The sequence below is a fragment of the Pseudophryne corroboree genome, chromosome 2 (genome assembly GCF_028390025.1).
Source record: "Pseudophryne corroboree isolate aPseCor3 chromosome 2, aPseCor3.hap2, whole genome shotgun sequence".
Taxonomy (NCBI): domain Eukaryota; kingdom Metazoa; phylum Chordata; class Amphibia; order Anura; family Myobatrachidae; genus Pseudophryne; species Pseudophryne corroboree.
The window spans coordinates 384449411-384473322 of NC_086445.1; the positions used below are offsets into that span (position 1 = coordinate 384449411).

At 47.5% G+C, this 23912-nt stretch overlaps 1 protein-coding gene and 1 long non-coding RNA gene across 5 annotated transcripts in view; both read right to left on the bottom strand.

Annotated features, from left to right (window-relative positions):
* Window positions 1–23912, bottom strand: part of UBAC2 (UBA domain containing 2) — a 419334-nt gene that overhangs the window by 363207 nt on the left and 32215 nt on the right. The gene's annotated exons all lie outside the window — the stretch shown is intronic.
* Window positions 12754–15266, bottom strand: LOC135021766 (uncharacterized). Its single transcript, XR_010218987.1, has 2 exons — window positions 14900–15266; window positions 12754–13910 (listed from the first exon to the last, which is right to left on the bottom strand). It is a non-coding gene; the product is annotated as an uncharacterized LOC135021766 (long non-coding RNA).

Below are 23912 nucleotides of genomic sequence, written 5' to 3' on the forward strand. Positions count from 1 at the left end.
AGAAACTGGAAGGGCCGACTTGAAAAAACGGCGGGGGCGGGCATCTCCTGAAACTCCAGTTTGTACCCTTGGGACACTATGTCTAAAACCCAAGGATCCAGGGCCGACTGAAACCAGACCTGACTGAAGACTCGGAGATGGCCCCCCACTGGCATGGACGACTCGGAGATGGCCCCCCACTGGCATGGACTCCCACAGGGGAGCCCCAGCGTCATGCGGTGGACTTGGTAGCGGCGGGGGAGGAATTTTGGTCCTAGGCACCTGACACTGCAGGCGACCTCTTTCCCCTTCCTCTACCCTTTGAAGCGAGGAAGGATGAACACCTACCTCTTTTGTATTTATTAGGCCGAAAGGACTGCATCTGCTGATGGGGCACCTTTTTCTTTTGTGTGGGAACATAAGGAAGAAAAGATGACTTACCCGCAGTAGCGGTAGACACCAGGTCAGCAAGGCCGTCACCAAACAAGACACTACCTTTAAAGGGGAGAGCTTCCATGTTTTTCTTGAAGTCGGCATCAGCATTCCATTGATGAGTCCACAGCGCCCTCCTGGCCGAGACCGCCATGGCATTGGCTCTTGATCCCAAGAGGCCAACATCCCTCGCCACATCCTTTAGGTAATCTGCAGCATCCTTGATATAACCAAGAGTCAAAAGAATGTTATCTTTATCAAGGGTATCCATATCAGAGGCCAAATTATCAGCCCATTTAGCAATAGCACTACTCACCCATACCGACGCCACAGCAGGTCTGAGCAATGCACCAGTATTAACGAAAATGGCCTTCAATGTCGTCTCCAGCTTGCGATCCGCCGGATCCTTGAGAGGAACAGTGTCAGGAGACGGCAGCGCCACCTTCTTGGACAATCGGGATAGAGCCTTGTCGACATTGGGAGACGACTCCCATTTCTCCCTGTCATCAGAGGGGAAAGGATATGCCATAAATATTCTCTTGGGAATCTGCCACCTCTTGTCCGGCGACTCCCAAGCCTTTTCACAAAGAGCGTTCATTTCATGAAAGGGGGGAAACTTCACCTCAGGCTTTTTCCCTTTAAATAAGCAAACCCTCATGTCTGGAACAGCAGGTTCCTCAGAGATATGTAAAACATCTTTAATAGCCACAATCATATACTGAATACTCCTAACTACCCTTGGGTGTAAAGTAGCCTCATTGAAATCGACATCGGAATCAGAGTCCGTGTCGGCATCTGTATCTACCATCTGGGTAAATGAACGTTTCTGTGACCCCGAGGGGGTCTGTACCTGAGACAAAGCGTCCTCCATGGATTTCCTCCATGTTTGCGTCTGAGAATCAGATTTATCCAACCTCTTAGACAATAAAGCCACATTTGCATTCAGTGTACTCAACATATTCACCCAATCAGCAGTCGGCTGTGCCGACAGAGTCATTCCCAAATCCTTTTCTGCGCCCCCAGTAACTTCCTCCGGGGAGGAACACTCAGCCTCAGACATGTCGACACGTAGTACCGACACACCCACACTCCCAAAACAAGGGGACAGACCCACAGGGAAGCCTACAGAGAGAGACACAGAGGGGGTATGCCAGCTCACACCCCAGCGCCCATATACTACAAAGCAATAATATATGTGGTTAGCGCTGTCATTAACAATAAAAAAGCACCAAATTGTATGTGCCCCCCCGTTTTGCTCCCTTGTTACTTTGAAGGAGCTTGGAGGTCCAGGCCAGCGTCTCTGCAGCGGCTGTGGAGAGAGAGAAAATGGCGCTGGTGAGTTGTGCGGCTAAGCTCCGCCCCTTCCCGGCGCGCTGTAGTCCCTCTCAAATGTGAAATATTTATACTGGCGGGGGTATTGTATACGGTGCCCGGGCACCGAACATGCCTTTTGCCAGTCAGATTGACCCCAGTAACTGCTGCCCAGGGCGCTCCCCCCCCCAGCGCCCTGCACCCTATAAGTGCCATTGGTGATGTGTGTGGGAGCATGGAGCGCAGCGCTACCGCTGCGCTGTACCTCCGTTACTGAAGTCTTCTGCCGTCTGATGTCTTTTGTTCTACTAATACTCACCCGGCTTCTTTCTTCTGGCTTCTGTGAGGGAGGTGACGGCGCGGCTCCGGGAACAAGTAGCTAGGCGAACCAAGTGATCGAACCCTCTGGAGCTAATGGTTTCCAGTAGCCTAAGCAGCAGAGCCCTTAACTAAGAAGAAGTAGGTCTGACTTCTCTCCCCTCACTCCCACGATGCAGGGAGCCTGTAGCCAGCAGGTCTCCCTGAAAATAAAAAAGCCTAACAAAGTCTTTTCCAGAGAAACATAGTAGAGCTCCCCTAGTGTGTGTGCAGTCCCTCCTGGGCACAGAGTCTAACTGAGGTCTGGGGGAGGGGCATAGAGGGAGGAGCCAGTTCACATCCAGTAAAAGTCTTTTTAGTGTGACCATGCCTCCTGCTGATCCGTCTATATCCCATGGTCCTTTTGGAGTCCCCAGCATCCTCTAGGACGTAAGAGAAATAGGAGAAATAACCTATTAGTATAGGATATGTGACCTGTCCATACTCCACTCATGATCGCGGATGGTACAGTGAAAATATTTTATATTTACTAAGAAATAGATGGACCAATCAGTGTACACCAGGGACTGGCAGCTGCCCCGTTACCAGAGTCATCTCTATGACTGGGTTGCAGATGCAATGGATATGTGAACCGTCAACACTAGACTCAAGATGGTGTACAGTGGCAATACTGTGTAGTTACTGGGAAATTTCAGACTGACACACTGTTACAAGGAAACAGCTTGTTTTATTATTATCATCTAATAAAACACGCAACTGAGTGCCTTCAATATGTAATATTATTGTGGCAATCACTAAATTAGGGCTTATGACCTAATAGTGAAAATAACAACATTGGGTGGTTGTGTCTAGAGGTAGTCTCACCACTAAATATGATCCTGTTTACATTGCTGTCTAAACAGGTTTGTTTACGAATACCGTATATGTAGGCTATGAATCAAAAATTCGAGAGAGTATTTTATTGGCTGAAATCTCAAGTTTTTTCTTTTTCAATATTTAATTTTAAAATGATTGGAATAAATTCAAAGTTGTATTTCTTCCTTTAAGAGAAAGGAAATCAGAATCTTGTCAAAAAGCAGAAATGAAAACCCATTAAACTGAACACAACATCCCTGTGCATTAAGTGCAGAATGCAGATTTTACTTGTACTTTATGGAGGTGTAAACAGAATCTGCCTACCATAACTGGCAGCTCATATAAGATTGAATCCTCCCATATAAGTCTTGTGTCAACTTGTACCTTTAGTTGAGTATCGGTAACTTTTTCTAAATATTGTTACCTTTTTTCATTGGCAAAGAAAAGAAAAAAATAAGAATTTACTTACCGATAATTCTATTTCTCATAGTCCGTAGTGGATGCTGGGGACTCCGTAAGGACCATGGGGAATAGCGGCTCCGCAGGAGACTGGGCACATCTAAAGAAAGCTTTAGGACTATCTGGTGAGCACTGGCTCCTCCCCCTATGACCCTCCTCCAAGCCTCAGTTAGGATACTGTGCCCGGACGAGCGTACACAATAAGGAAGGATTTTGAATCCCGGGTAAGACTCATACCAGCCACACCAATCACACCGTATAACCTGTGATCTGAACCCAGTTAACAGCATGATAACAGAGGAGCCTCTGAAAGATGGCTCACAACAATAATAACCCGATTTTTGTAACAATAACTATGTACAAGTATTGCAGACAATCCGCACTTGGGATGGGCGCCCAGCATCCACTACGGACTATGAGAAATAGAATTATCGGTAAGTAAATTCTTATTTTCTCTAACGTCCTAAGTGGATGCTGGGGACTCCGTAAGGACCATGGGGATTATACCAAAGCTCCCAAACGGGCGGGAGAGTGCGGATGACTCTGCAGCACCAAATGAGAGAACTCCAGGTCCTCCTCAGCCAGGATATCAATTTTGTAGAATTTTACAAACGTATTTGCTCCTGACCAAGTAGCTGCTCGGCAAAGTTGTAAAGCCGAGACCCCTCGGGCAGCCGCCCAAGATGAGCCCACCTTCCTTGTGGAGTGGGCATTTACAGATTTTTGGCTGTGGCAGGCCTGCCACAGAATGTGCAAGCTGAATTGTACTACAAATCCAACGAGCAATAGTCTGCTTAGAAGCAGGAGCACCCAGCTTGTTGGGTGCATACAGGATAAACAGCGAGTCAGATTTCCTGACTCCAGCCCTCCTGGAAACATATATTTTCAGGGCCCTGACAACGTCTAGCAACTTGGAGTCCTCCAAGTCCCTAGTAGCCGCAGGCACCACAAATAGGTTGGTTCAGGTGAAACGCTGAAACCACCTTAGGGAGAAACTGAGGACGAGTCCTCAATTCCGCCCTGTCCGAATGGAACATCAGATAAGGGCTATTTCAGGAAAAAGCCGCCAATTCTGACACGCGCCTGGCCCAGGCCAGGGCCAACAGCATGACCACTTTCCATGTGAGATATTTTAACTCCACAGATTTAAGTGGTTCAAACCAATGTGACTTTTGGAACCCAAAACTACATTGAGATCCCAAAGTGCCACTGGAGGCACAAAAGGAGGCTGTATATGCAGTACCCCTTTTACAAACGTCTGAACTTCAGGGACTGAAGCTAGTTCTTTTTGGAAGAAAATTGACAGGGCCGAAATTTGAACCTTAATGGACCCCAATTTCAGGCCCATAGACACTCATGTTTGCAGGAAATGTAGGAATCGACCCAGTTGAATTTCCACCGTCGGGCCTTACTGGCCTCGCGCCACGCAACATATTTTCGCCAATTGTGGTGATAATGTTTTTGCGGTTACATCCTTCCTGGCTTTGATCAGGATAGGGATGACTTCATCCGGAATGCCTTTTTTCCTTCAGGATCCGGCGTTCAACCGCCATGCCGTCAAACGCAGCCGCGGTAAGTCTTGGAACAGACAGGGTCTTTGCTGGAGCAGGTCCCTTCTTAGAGGTAGAGGCCACGGATCCTCCGTGAGCATCTCTTGAAGTTCCGGTTACCAAGTCATTCTTGGCCAATCCGGAGCCACGAATATAGTGCTTACTCCTCTCCATCTTATCAATCTCAGTACCTTGGGTATGAGAGGCAGAGGAGGGAACACATACCCTGAATGGTACACCCACGGTTTTACCAGAGCGTCTACAGCTATTGCCTGAGGGTCCCTGGACCTGGCGCAATACCTGTCGAGTTTTTCCCAACGGTTTATAATCATGTGGAAGACTTCTGGGTGAAGTCCCCACTCTCCCGGGTGTAGATCGTGTCTGCTGAGGAAGTCTGCTTCCCAGTTGTCCACTCCCGGAATGAATACTGCTGACAGTGCTATCACATGATTTCCCGCCCAGCGAAGAATCCTTGCAGCTTCTGCCATTGCCCTCCTGCTTCTTGTGCCACCCTGTCTGTTTACGTGGGTGACTGCCGTGATGTTGTCCGACTGGATCAACACCGGCTGACCTTGAAGCAGAGGTCTTGCTAAGCTTAGAGCATTGTAAATGTCCCTTAGCTTCAGGATATTTATGTGAAGTGATGTCTCCAGGCTTGACCATAAGTCCTGGATATTCCTTCCCTGTGTGACTGCTCCCCAGCCTCGCAGGCTGGCATTCGTGGTTACCAGGACCCAGTCCTGAATGCCGAATCTGCGGCCCTCTAGAAGATGAGCACTCTGCAACCACCACAGGAGGGACCCCTTGTCCTTGGTGACAGGGTTATCCGCTGATGCATCTGGAGAGAGCGACCCGGACCATTTGTCCAGCAGGTCCCACTGGAAAGTTCTTGCGTGGAATCTGCCGAATGGGATTGCTGCGTAGGAAGCCACCATTTTACCCAGAACCCTTGTGCATTGATGCACTGAGACTTGGCTCGGTTTTAGGAGGTTCCTGACTAGCTCGGATAACTCCCTGGCTTTCTCCTCCGGGAGAAACACCTTTTTCTGGACTGTGTCCAGGATCATCCCTAGGAACAGAAGACAAGTCGTCGGAACCAGCTGCGATTTTGGAATATTGAGAATCCAACCGTGCTGCAGCAACACTACCTGAGATAGTGCTACACCGACCTCCAACTGTTCCCTGGATCTTACCCTTATCAGGGAATTGTCCAAGTAAGGGATAACTAAAATTCCCTTCCTTTGAAGGAATATCATCATTTCGGCCATTACCTTGGTAAAGACCCAGGGTGCCGTGGACCCTCCATACGGCAGCGTCTGAACTGATAGTGACAGTTCTGTACCATAAACCTGAGGTACCCTTGGTGAGAAGGGTAAATTTTGACATGAAGGTAAGCATCCTTGATGTCCCGAGACATCATGTAGTCCCCTTCTTCCAGGTTCGCAATCACTGCTCTGAGTGACTCAATCTTGAATTTGAACCTCTGTATGTAAGTGTTCAAAGATTTTAGATTTAGAATCGGTCTCACCGAGCCGTCCGGCTTCGGTACCACAACAGTGTGGAATAATACCCCGTTCCCTGTTGCAGGAGGGGTATCTTGATTATCACCTGCTGGGAATACAGCTTGTGAATGGCTTCCAAAACTGTCTCCCTGTCAGAAGGAAACATCGGTAAAGCCGACTTTAGGAAACGGCGAGGGGGAGACGTCTCGAATTCTAATTTGTACCCCTGAGATATCACCTGAAGGATCCAGGGGTCTACTTGCGAGTGAGCCCACTGCGCGCTGAAATTCATTGAGATGGGCCCCCCACCGTGCCTGATTCTGCTTGTAAAGCCCCAGCGTATACTGAGGGCTTGGCAGAGGCGGGAGAGGGTTTCTGTTCCTGGGAACTGGCTGATTTCTGCAGCCTTTTTCCTCTCCCTCTGTCATGGGGCAGAAATGAGGAACCTTTTGCCCGCTTATCCACGAAAAGACTGCGCTTGATAATACGGCGTCTTCTCATGTTGAGAGGCGACCTGGGGTACAAACGTGGATTTCCCAGCTGTTGCCGTGGCCACCAGGTCTGAAAGACCGACCCCAAATAACTCCTCCCCTTAATAAGGCAATACTTCCAAATGCCGTTTGGAATACGCATCACCTGACCACTGACGTGTCCATAACCCTCTACTGGTAGAAATGGACAACGCACTTAGACTTGATGCCAGTCGGCAAATATTCCGCTGTGCATCACGCATATATAGAAATGCTTCTTTCAAATGTTCTATAGGCAAAAATATACTGTCCCTATCTAGGGTATCAATATTTTCAGTCAGGGAATCCGACCACGCCAACCCAGCACTGCACATCCAGGCTGAGGCGATTGCTGGTCGCAGTATAACACCAGTATGTGTGTAAATACATTTTAGGATACCCTCCTGCTTTCTATCAGCAGGATCCTTAAGGGCGGCCATCTCAGGAGAGGATAGAGCCCTTACAAGCGTGTGAGCGCTTTATCCACCCTAGGGGGTGTTTCCCAACGCACCCTAACCTCTGGCGGGAAAGGATATAATGCCAATAACATTTTAGAAATTATCAGTTGTTATCGGGGGAAACCCACGCATCATCACACACCTCATTTAATTTCTCAGATTCAGGAAAACTACAGGTAGTTTTTCCTCACCGAACATAATACCCCTTTTTGGTGGTACTCGTATTTCAGAAATGTGTAAAACATTTTTCATTGCCTCAATCATGTAACGTGTGGCCCTACTGGAAGTCACATTTGTCTCTTCACCGTCGACACTGCAGTCAGTATCCGTGTCGGCGTCTATATCTGCCATCTGAGGTAACGGGCGCTTTAGAGCCCCTGACGGCCTATGAGACGTCTGGACAGGCACAAGCTGAGTAGCCGGCTGTCTCATGTCAACCACTGTCTTTTATACAGAGCTGACACTGTCACGTAATTTCTTCCAACAGTTCATCCACTCAGGTGTCGACCCCCTAGGGGGTGACATCACTATTACAGGCAATCTGCTCCGTCTCCACATCATTTTTCTCCTCATACATGTCGACACAAAAGTACCGACATACAGCACACACACACAGGGAATGCTCTGATAGAGGACAGGACCCCACTAGCCCTTTGGGGAGACAGAGGGAGAGTTTGCCAGCACACACCAGAGCGCTATATATATACAGGGATAACCTTATATAAGTGTTTTTCCCCTTATAGCTGCTGTATAGTTAATACTGCGCCTAATTTGTGCCCCCCTCTCTTTTTTAACCCTTTCTGTAGTGTAGTGACTGCAGGGGAGAGCCAGGGAGCTTCCCTCCAACGGAGCTGTGAGGGAAAATGGCGCCAGTGTGCTGAGGAGATAGGCTCCGCCCCCTTATCGGCGGCCTTATCTCCCTTTTTTTATGTATTTTGGCAGGGGTTAAATGCATCCATATAGCCCAGGAGCTATATGTGATGCATTTTTTGCCATTCAAGGTGTTTATTATTGCGTCTCAGGGCGCCCCCCCCAGCGCCCTGCACCCTCAGTGACCGGAGTGTGAAGTGTGCTGAGAGCAATGGCGCACAGCTGCAGTGCTGTGCGCTACCTTGTTGAAGACAGGACGTCTTCTGCCGCCGATTTTCCGGACCTCTTCTGCCTTCTGGCTCTGTAAGGGGGCCGGCGGCGCGGCTCTGGGACCCATCCAAGCTGGGCCTGTGATCGTCCCTCTGGAGCTAATGTCCAGTAGCCTAAGAAGCCCAATCCACTCTGCACGCAGGTGAGTTCGCTTCTTCTCCCCTTAGTCCCTCGATGCAGTGAGCCTGTTGCCAGCAGGTCTCACTGAAAATAAAAAACCTAAACTAAAACTTTCACTAAGAAGCTCAGGAGAGCCCCTAGTGTGCACCCTTCTCGTTCGGGCACAGAGATCTAACTGAGGCTTGGAGGAGGGTCATAGGGGGAGGAGCCAGTGCACACCAGATAGTCCTAAAGCTTTCTTTAGATGTGCCCAGTCTCCTGCGGAGCCGCTATTCCCCATGGTCCTTACGGAGTCCCCAGCATCCACTTAGGACGTTAGACAAAAAGTACTGGTTACTCCCTTGGCTCTAAGCAGGGCTGGATTTAGCTGTTCATCTGCCCGATGGTGACTGAAGGGATTTGCCCCCTTGAGCTGTTCCAGCTGAGGTCTTGATAAATTGCCCCAAAGAAAATTATCTTATTGTAGTCAAAGGAATCAATGAGAAGTGATGTTTTAAGTTCTAGAACTAAAAAACATGATAAATAAGCACCTGATCACTTAATTTCTATAGCTAGTTAATCCATCACGACTAGGAATGCATTTGTGATTTCTCAATTTTACAAGGAATATTATTTACAATTCTTTATTAAAACACACAGTGGGTTAGATATACTAAGCTTCCAAACAGGTAAAGTGGTAGTGTTGCCCATAGCAACCAACCAGATTCTGTGTATCATTTTCTAGGATGCAATAGATCTAGATAGCTAGAATCTGATTGGTTGCGATGTGCAATATCACCACTTTTAATTTTAGACGCTTTAGTAAATCTACCCCATTATGTGCAAAAGGGACACTTCAGAAAAATCTCCATTGGCCAGTGCCGATTTGTGGTCATGATAAAAGCAGCTTTCAAATTTGTCTTTGATGTACTGTAATTTACCTCAGTAAATTAACTCCCAGTTAAACGTGGTGGCTCTGAACAAAGATCCCTACACTAATTTCAATGTTTTACCAGGGAATTCAATTTATAGTAACCAGGGAAACCAAAATAAAAAAAAACAATTATTACCACTTTCAGACAGAAAAATCTGAAAACCCGTGTTTTTCCCGGTTTTGTGAAACCAGGAAAACCCAGGGTTACAGTTCCTAACCCCCTTTCACACAGCACATTTAAACCGGATTATTCCCGGGTCAACCCCTTTCAAACAGAACCCGTGTCAGTCCTGCAATAGACTTGTGTGTGTCATAAGAAATGGACTGTTTTTAATGCACACAGAGATGTGGTCATGAAGTGGGTGGTGACTGCTTACTGCATTGCATTAACCATGGCCGACGAGTTACTGCTGAGTAACCCTGAGTTCTCTCTGTTTTTTGCGGTTTCACACAGCAAATGAGAGCCTGATGCAGCTGCTAGCACTGTGCTACATGGCACAGTCTTATGCCAAGAGGAGAAGAGAGTAATTTCTGTCGGAGAGGGCTAATACTCGATGCCGGTATTTGCGCAGGAGAGCCCTGATTTTGGGCAGCATTAAGTCTACCCTGAGATTTAACAGCGCGATTAATCGATCGTTGTGGACCAGAGACCGCAGGCATGGACAAGCTTTCTGAGCGACCGTGGAAGATTATCAGCCAGAGTAGTGGATGGCACACTTTCGGATGTCGCATGCTACATTTTACTAACTGCTGGAACTTCTCCAGCACTCACCAGAGGTAGCACCAACTACCACAAGACTATCGAGCCATGCAGGAGACTGGCGATTGTGTTGTGGTGCTATGCAACAACGGGGGAATACCGCACCATGGGGGTAATTCTGAGTTGATCGCAGCAGCAAGTTTGTTAGCAATTGGGCAAAACCATGTGCACTGCAGGGGGGGCAGATATAACATTTGCAGAGAGAGTTAGATTTGGGTGGGTTATTTCGTTTCTGTGCAGGGTAAATACTGGCTGCATGTTTTTACACTGCAAGTTAGATTTCAGTTTGAACACACCCCACCCAAATCTAACTCTCTCTGCACATGTTATATCTGCCTCCCCTGCAGTGCACATGGTTTTGCCCAACTGCTAAAAACTTTCCTGCTGCGATCCACATGGAATTACCCCCCATATCCTGTTTGTTCGGTGTTGGCATATCGATGGTGTATGCGCTAGTGAGGGAAGTGACCCAGGCATTGCTGGAAACCCTTTACCACCGCTTCATCTCATTCATTTACCACAAGGTGACCGGCTGGATGATACCATAAAAAGTTTCCTGCGACGTGGCTATCCTCAGTGTGCTGGAGCTATAGGTGGGACCCACATACCCATTATTGCCCCAGAGACAACCCAGCCGATTACTACAACCGAAAAGGCTGGCACTCCATCATCCTGCAGGCTGTAGTGGACCATAAGTATTGGTAAGTAGTATGGTGTGTTTAATGTGAGTGATATGCTGGGCCCATGATGTGTATAGTTAAACACAGCTAATACATATACTATTAAGTTTCACAGATGTCTTCATTGGCTGGCCAGGTCGTGCTCACGACTCCCGGGTACTTGGCTACTCTGAATTGTTCCAGATTGCAGAGGAGAACCAACATGGTTGGTTGTTCCCTAGAGAGGTAAATATATCTCTTCTGATGGGTTATATTTTTCACAGCAAAATAATAATACAATAGATTGCAATTATGGTATAGGGCTGGCCTCTTACGCTGTGTAGCAGGGGTGTTTAACTATAGCTGCTGTGGAACTAAACCTCCCAGCATGACCCTACCACAAATTTTCTATTTGGGGGTGCTGCAACTGTAGCAGGGCATGCTGGCATGTGTAGTTCCACAACAGCTGGAGGCCTGCAAGTTTGACACCCCTGTTGTGTTTCACCATGGAATATGGGAAAGGTTTGCGGTGAAGATATTCACAGGTGTGACCCCGAAAGTGTGTATGGATGGATGGAGAATAGGGTTAGGTACCAAGGGGGCAGGATAGGGTTAGGCTGCGGAAAGGGAGGGTTAAGCAGTGGGGGGGTTTGGGTTTAGGGGTGGTATATATGTGACCGGCGGTCGGGAGACTAACGGTCACATGACCTCCATCAACATCCCGCCACCTCACTATCCTGATGGTCGGCATGCTGACCAACAGGGAGTATTTCCACCGCAGGTCGCCACTGAGCCCACAGCATGGCGAGCGCAGCGAGCCTGCAAAGGGCTTGCCGCACTCGTCCCTCCCCACCGGGATCCCGGCGTCGGTATGCTGACCGCCGGTCAGCCATACCACACCCTGGGCTTAGGATACTTACCTCACCCTTGTCAGGATTAGATTGTTGGTATTCCTAATTATTCCCTGTACTTTCATGAACATTATGTATGCCTCCTATACTATATATTAATATTTTTTTAACATTACAGAAATCAAAGTTTGTTGATGGGGTGAAGATCCAGGTGCACCTTATTGGAGATGCGGCGTACCCTTTGAGGCAATAGCTCATCAAGGGCTTCACACAGCATCTCCCACTCTCTCCGGAACAAGTGCATTTCACCCACTCTTAGCTCGACCAGTATAGTGGTGGAGAATTCTTTTGGGAGACTGAAGGGGCGCTGGTGGTGTCTACTAAAGCGCAATGACATGGCCATCACCCTGGTGCTGATGAGGTTGCTGCGTGCTATATTCTCCACAACTTTTGTGAGATACAGAAGGAACACTTTTTACCAGAGTGGAATGTTGTGGACTGTGAACTGTGCGATACTACGGTAGAAGCAGCAGCCTACAAGGGGGAGACAAGTAGTGGCAGTGCTGAGGAAATCCGCAACACCCTCACTGCTGGGTGGTCTTCAGTATGCCGACTGTCGGGATCCAGGCACACAGTATACCGGCGCAGGAATCCCGACAGCCGGCATACCGACACTTTTTCTCCCTCGTGGGGGTCCACGACCCCCATGGAGGGATAATAAAAATGCGTGGCGTGCATAGCGCACCACTGTGCCCGCAGCGTGGCGAGCGCAGCGACCCCTCAAGGGGCTCATTTGCGCTCGCCACGCTGTCGGTATGCCAGCGGTCGGGCTCCAGGCGCAGGTATGCTGGTCGCCGGGAGCCCGGCCGCCGGCATACCATCCTACACCCTCACTACTAACTTAACTACTATGACACAGTAGAGGACACAAGAAATATGTTGCAAAAAAGTTTTGTTTTTATTGTTTTTGAAAAAGTTATGTACATGTTACCTCACATGTATCATTTTAAATATAACAGTTTAAAATGATTGTTACATTTTTTAACATAAATAGGCCATAATGTGTGTAGACAGACACATAAATAGGCCAAAATGTGTGTAGGTAACGGGCAGGTATGGCCTGGGCACTTGACAGGCCTGTAAAGTGCTGAATACACATGAACATTTTCAAAAAGATAAAGAAAAAAAGATTATTTGCCACTGTAGGCACATAAATAGAGGGCATAATGTATGTACAGTACATTCAGCCTAACGGACACCCCATCTGTAGAAGTGGCTGAGGTAACGGCCAGGTATGGTCCGGGTACTTGACAGGCCTGTAAAGTGCTGAATACACATTAACATTTTCAAAAAGACAAAATACAAAGAAAAATATTATTTACAACTGTCTGTAAGAAGTGCTGTCCAGTGGACGGTTATGAGTAGTGCCATCTGGATAAGTATACACAGTGCCATGTGGAAGATTATTTCCTGTGCCATCTGGGCAAGTATGCAGTGCCATGTGGAGGATTATCCTGTGCCATCTGGACTATTTTGCACAGTGGTATGTGGACTGCTATGCAGTGTACCATCAGGACTGGTCTGCTTATTGGCATGTGGACTGCTACGCACAGTGCAGTGTGAAAAATTATTCCCTGTGCCAGCTAGATAACTGTGCACTGCGCCATCTGGACTATTATGCACAGTGCCATGTGGAGTAGCATTAGGTGGATTTGAGGGGTTTGTTTCCATAAACTGCATGCCTCTGCTATGATGCTGGTAGTTGGAAAAATGAGCCCTCAGAATAGTGAGGAGGATACACTGGAAAAGGGTGTGGAGGGTGCGGATTGTGTAATCTAGGCACCAGACCGTTAAGAAAAGACATCTGTGCCTCTCTGTTTTCCCTAGAAATGCGTTCATGCATACCCACAAGTTGCATGAGAAATGAATTTTGTAACTCTTTCTCGTTGTCAAAAAAGCGTTGGAGTCGGGCATCCTCCTGTGCCAGCATTTCAGCATCGGAACCTCGCAGCTGATTGACCAGGAGTCTTGTCATTATGCGCGTAGCTTGCTCCATCTTTGAAGTTTTTTTCTTCCGTTCAGGTACGTCACAGACTAGAAATGGAAGAAAAAAAAAAACTATTTAAAAATCAAATAGCAGTGATGTCAGCATACATGTGCTTGAGGCCTTCTACCTCCTGCGCACTATCTACACACTGCAACATATACATTCTGAGTGTCGGTCAAGACAAAGATATCATGTGTGACTTTTGGAAGTGCGCAATTGTACAAATACTGCATGCTATGCACGATTTATCCTTTCTAAAGGACAATGGCCCTCATTCAGAGTTGTTCGCTCGGTAATTTTCTTCGCATCGCAGCGATTTTCCGCTAATTGCGCATGCGCAATGTTCGCACTGCGACTGCGCCAAGTAAATTTGCTAAGTAGTTACGTATTTTACTCACGGCATTACGAGGTTTTTTCTTCGTTCTGGTGATCGTTGTGTGATTGACAGGAAGTGGGTGTTTCTGGGCGGAAACTCGCCATTTTATGGGAGTGTGTGAAAAAACGCTGCCGTTTCTGAGAAAAACGCAGGAGTGGCTGGAGAAACGGGGGAGTGTCTGGGCGAACGCTGGGTGTGTTTGTGACGTCAAACCAGGAACGAAACTGACTGAACTGATCGCAGTGGCAGAGTAAGCCTCGAGCTACTCAGAAACTGCTTAGAAATTTCTATTCGCAATTTTGAGAATCTTTCGTTCGCAATTTTGCTAAGCTAAGATTCACTCGCAGTAGGCGGCGGCTTAGCGTGTGCAATGCTGCAATACAATTCGGAATGAGGGCCAATATGTGCTATTAGCGTGCAGGTGTGTACAGGCCTATGATGTTTTATCAGACGTTATTACTCATAAATGGTGCAACAGCTAATGTGGCCTTCTGAAATTGATGAAATGCATGCCAGTCAGGAACTGAATGTGAAACGCAGCATTTAAAAATAACCACAAGTGCAAACAACATCATTGTGGAATACGGCCCATACTATATACTGGATTTTAAAGAAAACAAAAATCTTAAGTGTGTGTAAAGTAAAACAAAAACAACTTACTGTTCCTACGCAATTTTAGGGTCTCAGTCTGCACAGAAGTCAGTGTCCCAGCCGGAGTCCCTGTGCTGCTTCCACTGGCATCAACCTCAATAGTATTGGGCACTGGGTCCCCCACAGCAGCCATCGGATCAGTGTCGCTGATCTCGGTGATGTCATCACAGAGCATTGGTGGAATGGATTGGCTGTTCTCCGGGGTAGCGCTTCGTGAGGACGCACAACTGGACGATGAAATGGCAATGGGATTAACCAGTGCAGAATTGCCAAACACTTCATTGCACTAATCATAGTAAGCCCACTCCATTCTAGCAGCACCACTTTTCCTCCTGTTGTGGTCGTGAACTTTGTTATAAAATTTTCTGAGAGCTTTCAATTTATTCACTACCTGCTGATGTGTCCGCTCAATGCCCCTTGAGGTAAGTATCTTGGCAATGTTGGTGTACACTGTGGCGTCCTTCGCTGTTCAAGTAATATGCTTCTGGTTCTCCTCCTCCCTTCTAACAGAAAACAGCTCCCTGATCTCTTCCTCCTGTAAGTGCGCCATACTGTCTTTCTCCGTCTCCCCTGCAGCACAATTGTGACCTCAGATGCCAGTACCACGCCCGCTCAGCCAATCAAAGAGACCCTACTGCTCAGCCAATCGCCAGTGCCCCACCAGCTCAGCCAATAAGCGCTGTAAACTGCGACCCGTTTCTAAAATCCCGAGTCAGACCCTTTCAGACAGACAAAAAATCCTGGGTCGACCCTTCCAGTGCGGTGTAATTACTGGGTTGTTTTCTCTGTCTGAAAATAGGATTTTAATTACCCACCGTTAAATCCTTTTATCGCAGTCTGTAGAGGATGCTGGGGTCCACATTAGTACCATGGGGTATAGACGGGTCCCTTGGGAGCCATGGGCCCTTTAAGAGTTTAATAGTGTGGGCTGGCTCCTCCCTCTATGCCCCTCCTACCAGATTCAGTCTAGAAACTGTCCCGAGGAGACGGACATACTTCGAGAGAAGGAAATACACAGATAGTGGCGAGATTCATACCAGCTCACACAACAGAAAACCAAGCTAACCAGTTTGCAACAATTCAGCAATGGCTGAACAACAGTACTTAACCAAGTAACAATGCAGGAAAACGAAGCGCTGGGCGGGCACCCAGCATCCTCTACGGACTACGAGAAAAGGATTTACTGGTAGGTAATTAAAATTCTATTTTCTCTTACGTCCTAGAGGATGCTGGAGTGCACATTAGTACCATGGGGATGTACCAAAGCTCCCAGTACGGGAGGGAGAGCGCGGAGGCTCCTGCAGTACCAACTGACCAAACTTTAGGTCCTCAGAGGCCAAAGTATCGAACTTGTAGAACTTAGCAAACGTGTTCGATCCTGACCAAGTAGCCGCTCTGCAAAGTTGTAAAACCGAGACACCCCGGGCAGCCGCCCAGGAAGAACGCACCTTACGAGTAGAGTGGGCCCTAACAGAGTTTGGACACGGCAAGCCTGCCGTAGAATACGCATGCTGGATAGTAAACCTGATCCAGCGAGAAATCATCTGCTTAGAAGCAGGTCACCCAACCTTGTTGGGATCATAAAGGACAAACAAAGCGTCCGACTTTCTGTGACGAGAAGTTCTCTTCACATAAATCTTCAAAGCCCTTACAACATCCAAGGATTTTGAAGTAATTGAGGAGTCAGTAGCCACTGGCACCACAATAGGTTGGTTGATATGAAAATCCGACACAACCTTCGGAAGAAATTGCTGACGCGTCCGGAGCTCAGCTCTATCTTCATGGAAAATCAAGTAGGGGCTTTTGCAGGACAATGCCCCCAATTCCGACACACATCTTGCAGATGCCAATGCCAATAGTGTGACCGCCTTCCAAGTAAGAAACTTGACATCAACCTCCTGTAAAAGGTTCAAACCAATCCGACTGCAGGAACTTCAGCACCACATTAAGATCCCAAGGTGCCGCAGGAGACACAAAGGGAGGCTGGATGTGCAGAACCCCTTTCAAGAAAGTCTGAACTTCAGGGAGGACAGCCAATTGTTTCTGGAAGAAAATGGACAAGGCCGAAATCTGGACTTTTATGGAGCCCAAACGCAGGCCCACATCCACACCTGCTTGTAGAAAGAGGAGAAACCGCCCTAGTTGAAACTCCACCATAAGAAACTTCTTGGATTCACACCAAGACACAAACTTTTTCAAAATTCGATGGTAGTGTTTAGACGTTACTCCTTTCCTAGCCTGTATCAGGGTTGGAATAACTTTGTTCGGAATGCCTTTCCGAGCTAAGATCTGGCATTCAACCTCCATGCCGTCAAACGTAGCCGCGGTAAGTCTTGATAAGCGAACGGCCCCTGTTGCAGAAGGTCCTCTCGAAGAGGAAGAGGCCTCGGATCTTCCAGCAGTAACTCCAGAAGATCCGCATACCAAGCCCTTCTTGGCCAGTCCGGAGCAATGAGGATCGCCTGAACTCTTGTTCTTTTGATTAGTTTGAGAATCCTTGGGAATAGTGGAAGTGGAGGGAACACATACACTGACTTGAACACCCACGGAGTTACCAGGGCCTCCACTGCCACTGCCTGTGGGTCCCTCGACCTGGAACAGTACCTCTGAAGCTTCTTGTTGAGGCGGGAGGCCATCATGTCTATTTGAGGTACGCCTTAAGACTTGTCACCTCTGCGAACACCTCTGGGTGAAGGCCCCACTCTCCTGGATAGAGATTGTGTCTGCTGAGGACATCCGCTTCCCAGTTGTCCACACCCGGAATGAAGATTGCTGACAACGCCACTGCATGCTTTTCCGCCCAGAGGAGGATTCTTGTTACCTCTGACATTCTGCTCTTCGTTCCGCCTCATCGGTTTATGTAGGCCACTGTCGTTACATTGTCCGACTGAACCTGCATGGCCTGATCTTTCAGAAGATGTGCCGCTTGTAGAAGACCGTTGTACACGGCCCTTAGTTCCAGAATGTTTATTGGAAGGATGGATTCCAGACATGACCACCTTCCTTGGAAGTTTTTCCCTTTGGTGACTGCTCCCCAACCTCTGAGACTTGCATCCTTGGTTAGGAGGATCCAAACCTGAATGCCGAACCTGCGCCCTCCAGTAGGTGAGAAGTTTGCAGCCACCAGAGGTGTGAGATTCTGGCTTTCGGTGACAGACGTATCCTCTGGTGCATGTGAAGATGAGATCCCGACCATTTGTCCAGGAGAGCCAGTTGGAAGGGTCGTGCATGAAATCTTCCGTAATGTAGAGCCTCATAGGAGGCCACCATTTTCCCCAGAAGGCGAATGCACTGATGAACAGACACGCGGGCTGGCTTCAAGACATCCCGGACCATTGTTTGAATCACCAACGCTTTCTCCTCTGGTAGAAACACCCTCTGAACTTCCGTGTCGAGAATCATCCCCAGGAAGCAAAGTCTCCTTGTCGGCTCCAAATGCTACTCTGGAAGATTCAGGATCCATCCATGATCCTGGAGAAGCTGAGTTGAGAGAGCAATGCTCTGTAACAATTTCTCCCTGGAAGACGCTTTTATCAGCAGGTCGTTTAGATACGGAATTATGTTCACACCCTGCTTGCGGAGGAGTAGCATCATCTCCGCCATGACCTTGGTGGACACCCTCGGCGCCGTGGAGAGACCAAATGGAAGTGCCTGTCCAGCAGTGCAAATCTTAGATAAGCCTGGTTAGGCGGACAGATCGGAATGTGAAGGTATACTTGATATCTAGGGATACCAGAAATTCCATCTCCTCCAGACCAGAGATCACCGCTCTCAGAGACTCCATATTGAATTTGAAGTCCCTCAAATAAGGGTTCAATGACTTTAGGTTCAATATTGGCCTGACCGAACCATCCGGTTTCGGTACCACAAACCGGTTTGAGTAATAACTCTTGTTTGATAGGTGAGGTGGAACTGGAACAATGACATTTGACTTTAGCAATTTTTGAATGCTTCCTGTAGGATAGCACTTTCTATCAGCGAAGCTGGTAAGCCTGATTTGAAGAATCTGTGAGGCGGAAGTTCGTGGAACTCTAGTCTGTACCCCTGAGTAACAATATCTTGTACCCAGGGGTTCAGGCCTGATGACGCCCAGACTTGACTGAAATTCCTTAGTCTTGCTCCCACCTGCCCGATCTCCAGGCTGGGAGGTCCACCATTATGCCGAGGATTTTGAGGTAGCAGAAACAGGGTTCTGTTCCTGGGAACATGTTGGTGCAGGTTTTCTGGATTTCCCCCAACCTCCTCTAAAGAAAGTGGAAGGGGATTTGGACTTTTTAACTTTCGTGGTCCAAAAGGACTGCATAGCAGACGTAGGATAAGATTTCCTAGTCGGTGGCGTTGCAGAAGGAAGAAAGTAGACTTACCCGCAGTTGCGTGGAGATCCACGCATCTAACGCTTCCCCAAACAGAGCCTGACCAGTGAAGGGTAGGTTCTCCACACTTTTCTTGGTATCTGCATCCGCCGACCATTTGCGCAGCCAGAGTCCCCTGCATGCCGAGACAGCCATGGCAGAAGCCCTCGCTTTAAAATGTCCCAGGTCCTTCATGGCCTTCACCATGAAACCCGCAGAATCCTGTATGTGACGTAAAAACAATACAATGTCACTTCTATCCATGGAATCCATGGAACCCCATTTTACACAGTACGGCATTAAAGTGTCCCCATTGTACACATTGCGGCAGGCACGTGTCCCCATTTTACACATCACGGCAGGCAAGAGTCCCCAATTCACACATTCCGGCAGACTGCGTCCCCATTTTACACATTCCGGCAGGCAAGTGTCCCCATTTTACACAGTACGGCAGGTGGTGGTGGGGAGGGAGAGGGGCTGACTTACATTTGAAGCGGTTCTTCCCGCTCTTCAGCCGCCTCTCCCTCGTCTGCGCGGCGCCGGCCGGCTTGGCTCCCCCTTCTCCCTCCTCCCGAGCGCCCAGCTGGGGGGCGGGGTTTCGCGGAATGACGCGATTGCGTCGTGACGTCACGACGCAAACGCATCATTCCGCGAAACCCCACCCCCCAAGCTGGGCACTCGGGAGGAGAGGGGAGGGGGGATTTAGTGCTGAAGAAGTGCCGCGGCGGGCGCCCCGTGCAGTTGCACGGCTAGCCCGCAGCAAGAAACGGCACTGAGTGTATGGCAATGATATTGTATGTTTTCAGAATGTCACATAATTTTAAAGTACGAGATGTCTTTTAATAAAAGACCACAGTACATGCTAAAATGCTGCAACTTCCCAAAGGAAATGATGAAAAAGGTGTGTAACCAGAGTTATACTTAATACTTATGAAAAGTCAGAGAGTGTCAGACAAAACAAAGTAATAAAACAAAAAGGTACATCCTTATTACAAATTGTTGAGTGCTCAATACATGATAAATAAAGTACTGCTGTACTGGGAATTTTATGAACAAACAGACAGTCAGCGGAAGTGCTACAAATAAATAAAAAATATACATGAATTAGGTTTTAAGAGGGCACTTCCTGTTTCATTATTGCTCATACAAGAGAAAAAAAACTAAATACCTTAAGCTGGGAACACACTGGAGCAAAAAGTATTGGTTCAGACATCGAAACGAATGTCTTATAAAATAAGTAATTTCAATATCGGCACTAGGTATAAAAATACATTCCTTTAATACTTATGACAACGGAGGGGTAGATCTGCATGCAGTATTTGATCCACCGTGTAAATCCTCTTCTGTGAGTCAATGGCAGAATACATCAATGTGGTTTTCTCCACCAATGCCATGTGATTTTATTGGTGGAGAAAACCACATCGACGAATGTAGAACTACCACTCTGTTGTCTTAAGTACTGAGAGGAAAGTATTTTTATACCTAGTGCTGATACTGAAATTGCTTACAGTATTTTATAAGAATTTTGTGTGCATTTAAGGAGTTTTTTGAGGAAGACTCATGGAAGTATATTTTTGTCTCACTGCTTAAAGTTGCGCATACAAGGGATTTACCTTTTCATACATTTGTCTACTATCGAAATGAATGCCCTTGAGTCCAGTTTCTGTGTACACACTGGAACGAGTTTTATGAAGGACGGAATGATTATATGTCGTCCATCATAAGCATAAACAAGGTCGCTAGCGATGTCACTACACGTGTCCTCCTACATCTTTGCTCCGCGTTACACATAACGTGCGGACGCACAAGCAGCTTCTGCTGATTAAAAGGATATGCAGCTTGCCTATATTCTGTCTGTTACTGCGACTGTATTTGCATACAAAATGCTATGCTACGTGGCATTTCGGGTACATATAGAACCGCAATTACACACAGAATATAGGTATGCTGAATATCATTTTAATCAGCAAAAGCTGCGTGTGTGCCCTATTACATTACTTTGCAACTAATACGCATTTTCCTAGAAAAAAACGCAAACAAAAACACTCGGCACTACTGAGTCCCGCCACGGCATGGGGCGACTTCAAGGACTGTTTAGTGTGAGTACAGCAAGGATGTATAAGGACACATATAGGAGTGCGAAATCACTCGTACACACTAAGCAATGAAGGCGATTTGTCATTACGAAACAGCAATTCGGACCAACATCGCTCCAGTGTGTACCCAGCTTTAGAAGGAAGAGGATGTTTCTGCACGTGTATGGCTATTTGTGTGACAGTATGTATGTATGTGTATCAGTGCGTGACCAGGGCTGTAAGGATGGGTCCTGTTACGGTGCTGAGTGTGACTGTATGGGGTCAATTCAATTGTTTTTCCCCATGGCTACCACCATGGGCGCAAAACAGGGTAATTCAACTGCTGCTCCGTTTAGAAGCCCAGTAGCCGCAGGGCTGACAGATTTCCTCGCAGCCTCCCGAGGTGCAAAAAAAAAATGTGTGGAAACTCTTGGGCGCCCAAACTAAAGCAGGGAGTTTAGATGGGTTTAGCCATTTTAGGCGGCTAAACCAGTTCTGTTTGGGCGCGACATGCGCAGATATGCATGGGCGTCCAAACAGGATTTTTATATTATTACATTTATTTATAAGGCGCCACAAGTGTTTCACAGCGCTGTACAAAGGACAGTACAGGGAGACAAAACTTAGCATTACAGTAAATAAATAACAAAAATAGAGTACAGGTAACAAAGAGCACCACAATTCTCAAAGCATAATACAGCTAAGATGTAAGTAGTGAGGGAGTAATCATCATACTACTTGGGGCTGGCGGCCATAGATAGAGATGAGCCTTTACCAGCAGCAGAAAAAGCGGGTAAAGATGGTCGCTGAGCTACGAGTAAAATGTGTCGAGAAGAGGGCTTTGACAACAAGAGGAAAGAGGGCACTGCTCTACAGAGCTAACAATCCAGTGGGATGGGGCAACAGACAGATGACATGAGGTGCAAGCAAGCGGGAGGTAGCCTGATGGCAGTATGTAAGCAAAGCAGAGATGTTCAAAGCAAAACAATTCAATCGACCCCAGTGTGTGTATGTATGTTTGTGACTATGTAAGTGGCAGTATGTATGTGTATCGGTATGTGACGTACAAATGTGTGTGATTGTATGCATATGTGTGCCTGCAGTGTCCCAAGGGAAGAAAGTTAGGGAAGGAACGCTCTCCCCCACTATTCGCATGAGGCAGGGTCAGCCCAACAGCTGCAGAGTGATGTAAATATACCTTGAGTAACATAAAATGTGGTGTGATGTGCGGCCATGTCCCCTTTTTAGGTCAGCGCACAATAACCCGATCCCTGTGTCTCAAATGTTGCTCTTTAGGGCCCCACAGTCTCAGGTGACCCGAGACCCTGAAAGCCTTAATCCAGCTGTGGGTATCACCCTTGCTAGCACTAGTAGAGTCAGTGCGACTGTAAACTGGATAGAATTGCTTCTATCCGGCGGATCAGACGGATATCGTCCAGTGTGTATTCAATATATCGTTAACGATGTGCGCTCCCGCGGGTTGTTAACGATGTACAATATCTTTAGTTTTCACCTTGAAATCTAAAAGTCAGTGACGGCACTCAGCTCCTGGATGTGGGTACATGCTGTCACTGACAATATAGCAAACAATAACGTTCAGGGTGTATGAACAAAATAGTTTGCGAGGGGGGAACTTTTGCACAATGTCACATCTGATGTGCATCGGCAAGTGTGTACCCAGCCATAAGGTGCATACACACTGAGCGATTTTCCCCCCTGCCCAGCGATGTCAGGGGGGGTGAACGGCTTTCCATAGCAGGACGCTATGGAAAGCCATTCACCCTGCCGTTCGTCTACTGGTAATACCAGCAGAATGAACGGCGGCGGCCGGCGAAGAAGCAGGGGCGTGCATCAGCGCTCATCACCGGGGCATACACACTGGGCGGTTCTGAGCTGAAAGCAGCTCAACACACCAAAAGTAGCTGCTTTCAGCTGAAAACCAGTGTGTATGGGCCTTTAGTCTTTGAGACACAACTGGATAGAATCAGCTCTTCAAATGGGGAAGTGAATGGTGTGTGATGCAAGCTGGCTGTCTCTCAGGACAGAACCAACACCATTTTAAAATGTAAGTGTACAGTTAAGTGAACATGGCTTCACTAATTCAAAAAGGCAGGCAGTAGTGGTTAACATTTAATGCATTCTGCACTAGCACAGCCCAAATCCATAAGGGACATTCACTAAAACTGGTGAACAAAACACAGTACTGTATCCCACATCAGCCACCCATAATCTGCCAGGGTGTGGTATGGAAGGTAGACAGTAACTAGGTCGACCACTATTGGTCGATAGATCAAAAGGTCGACTTGAGTTTTTGCTGTTTTTTTGTTGTTGTTTTCTCTGTACAGTGACTGTGAACCCCAATTAGTGCACCGTGTCCTCTCGCCATGCTTCGGGCAAGGCGCCTCACTGCGCTCGGCACAGGTTACTATGTCCAATAATGGTGCGCGCGGATCGTTAAGTATGGAAAAGTAAAAAATATTTAAAAAATGTAAAAAACTCATGCCAACCTTTTGACCTGTCGACCTAGAGACCCAGTCTACCTAGAGATCCTGTCGACCAATAGTGGTGGACCTAGAGACTGGATCCCATTCTGTC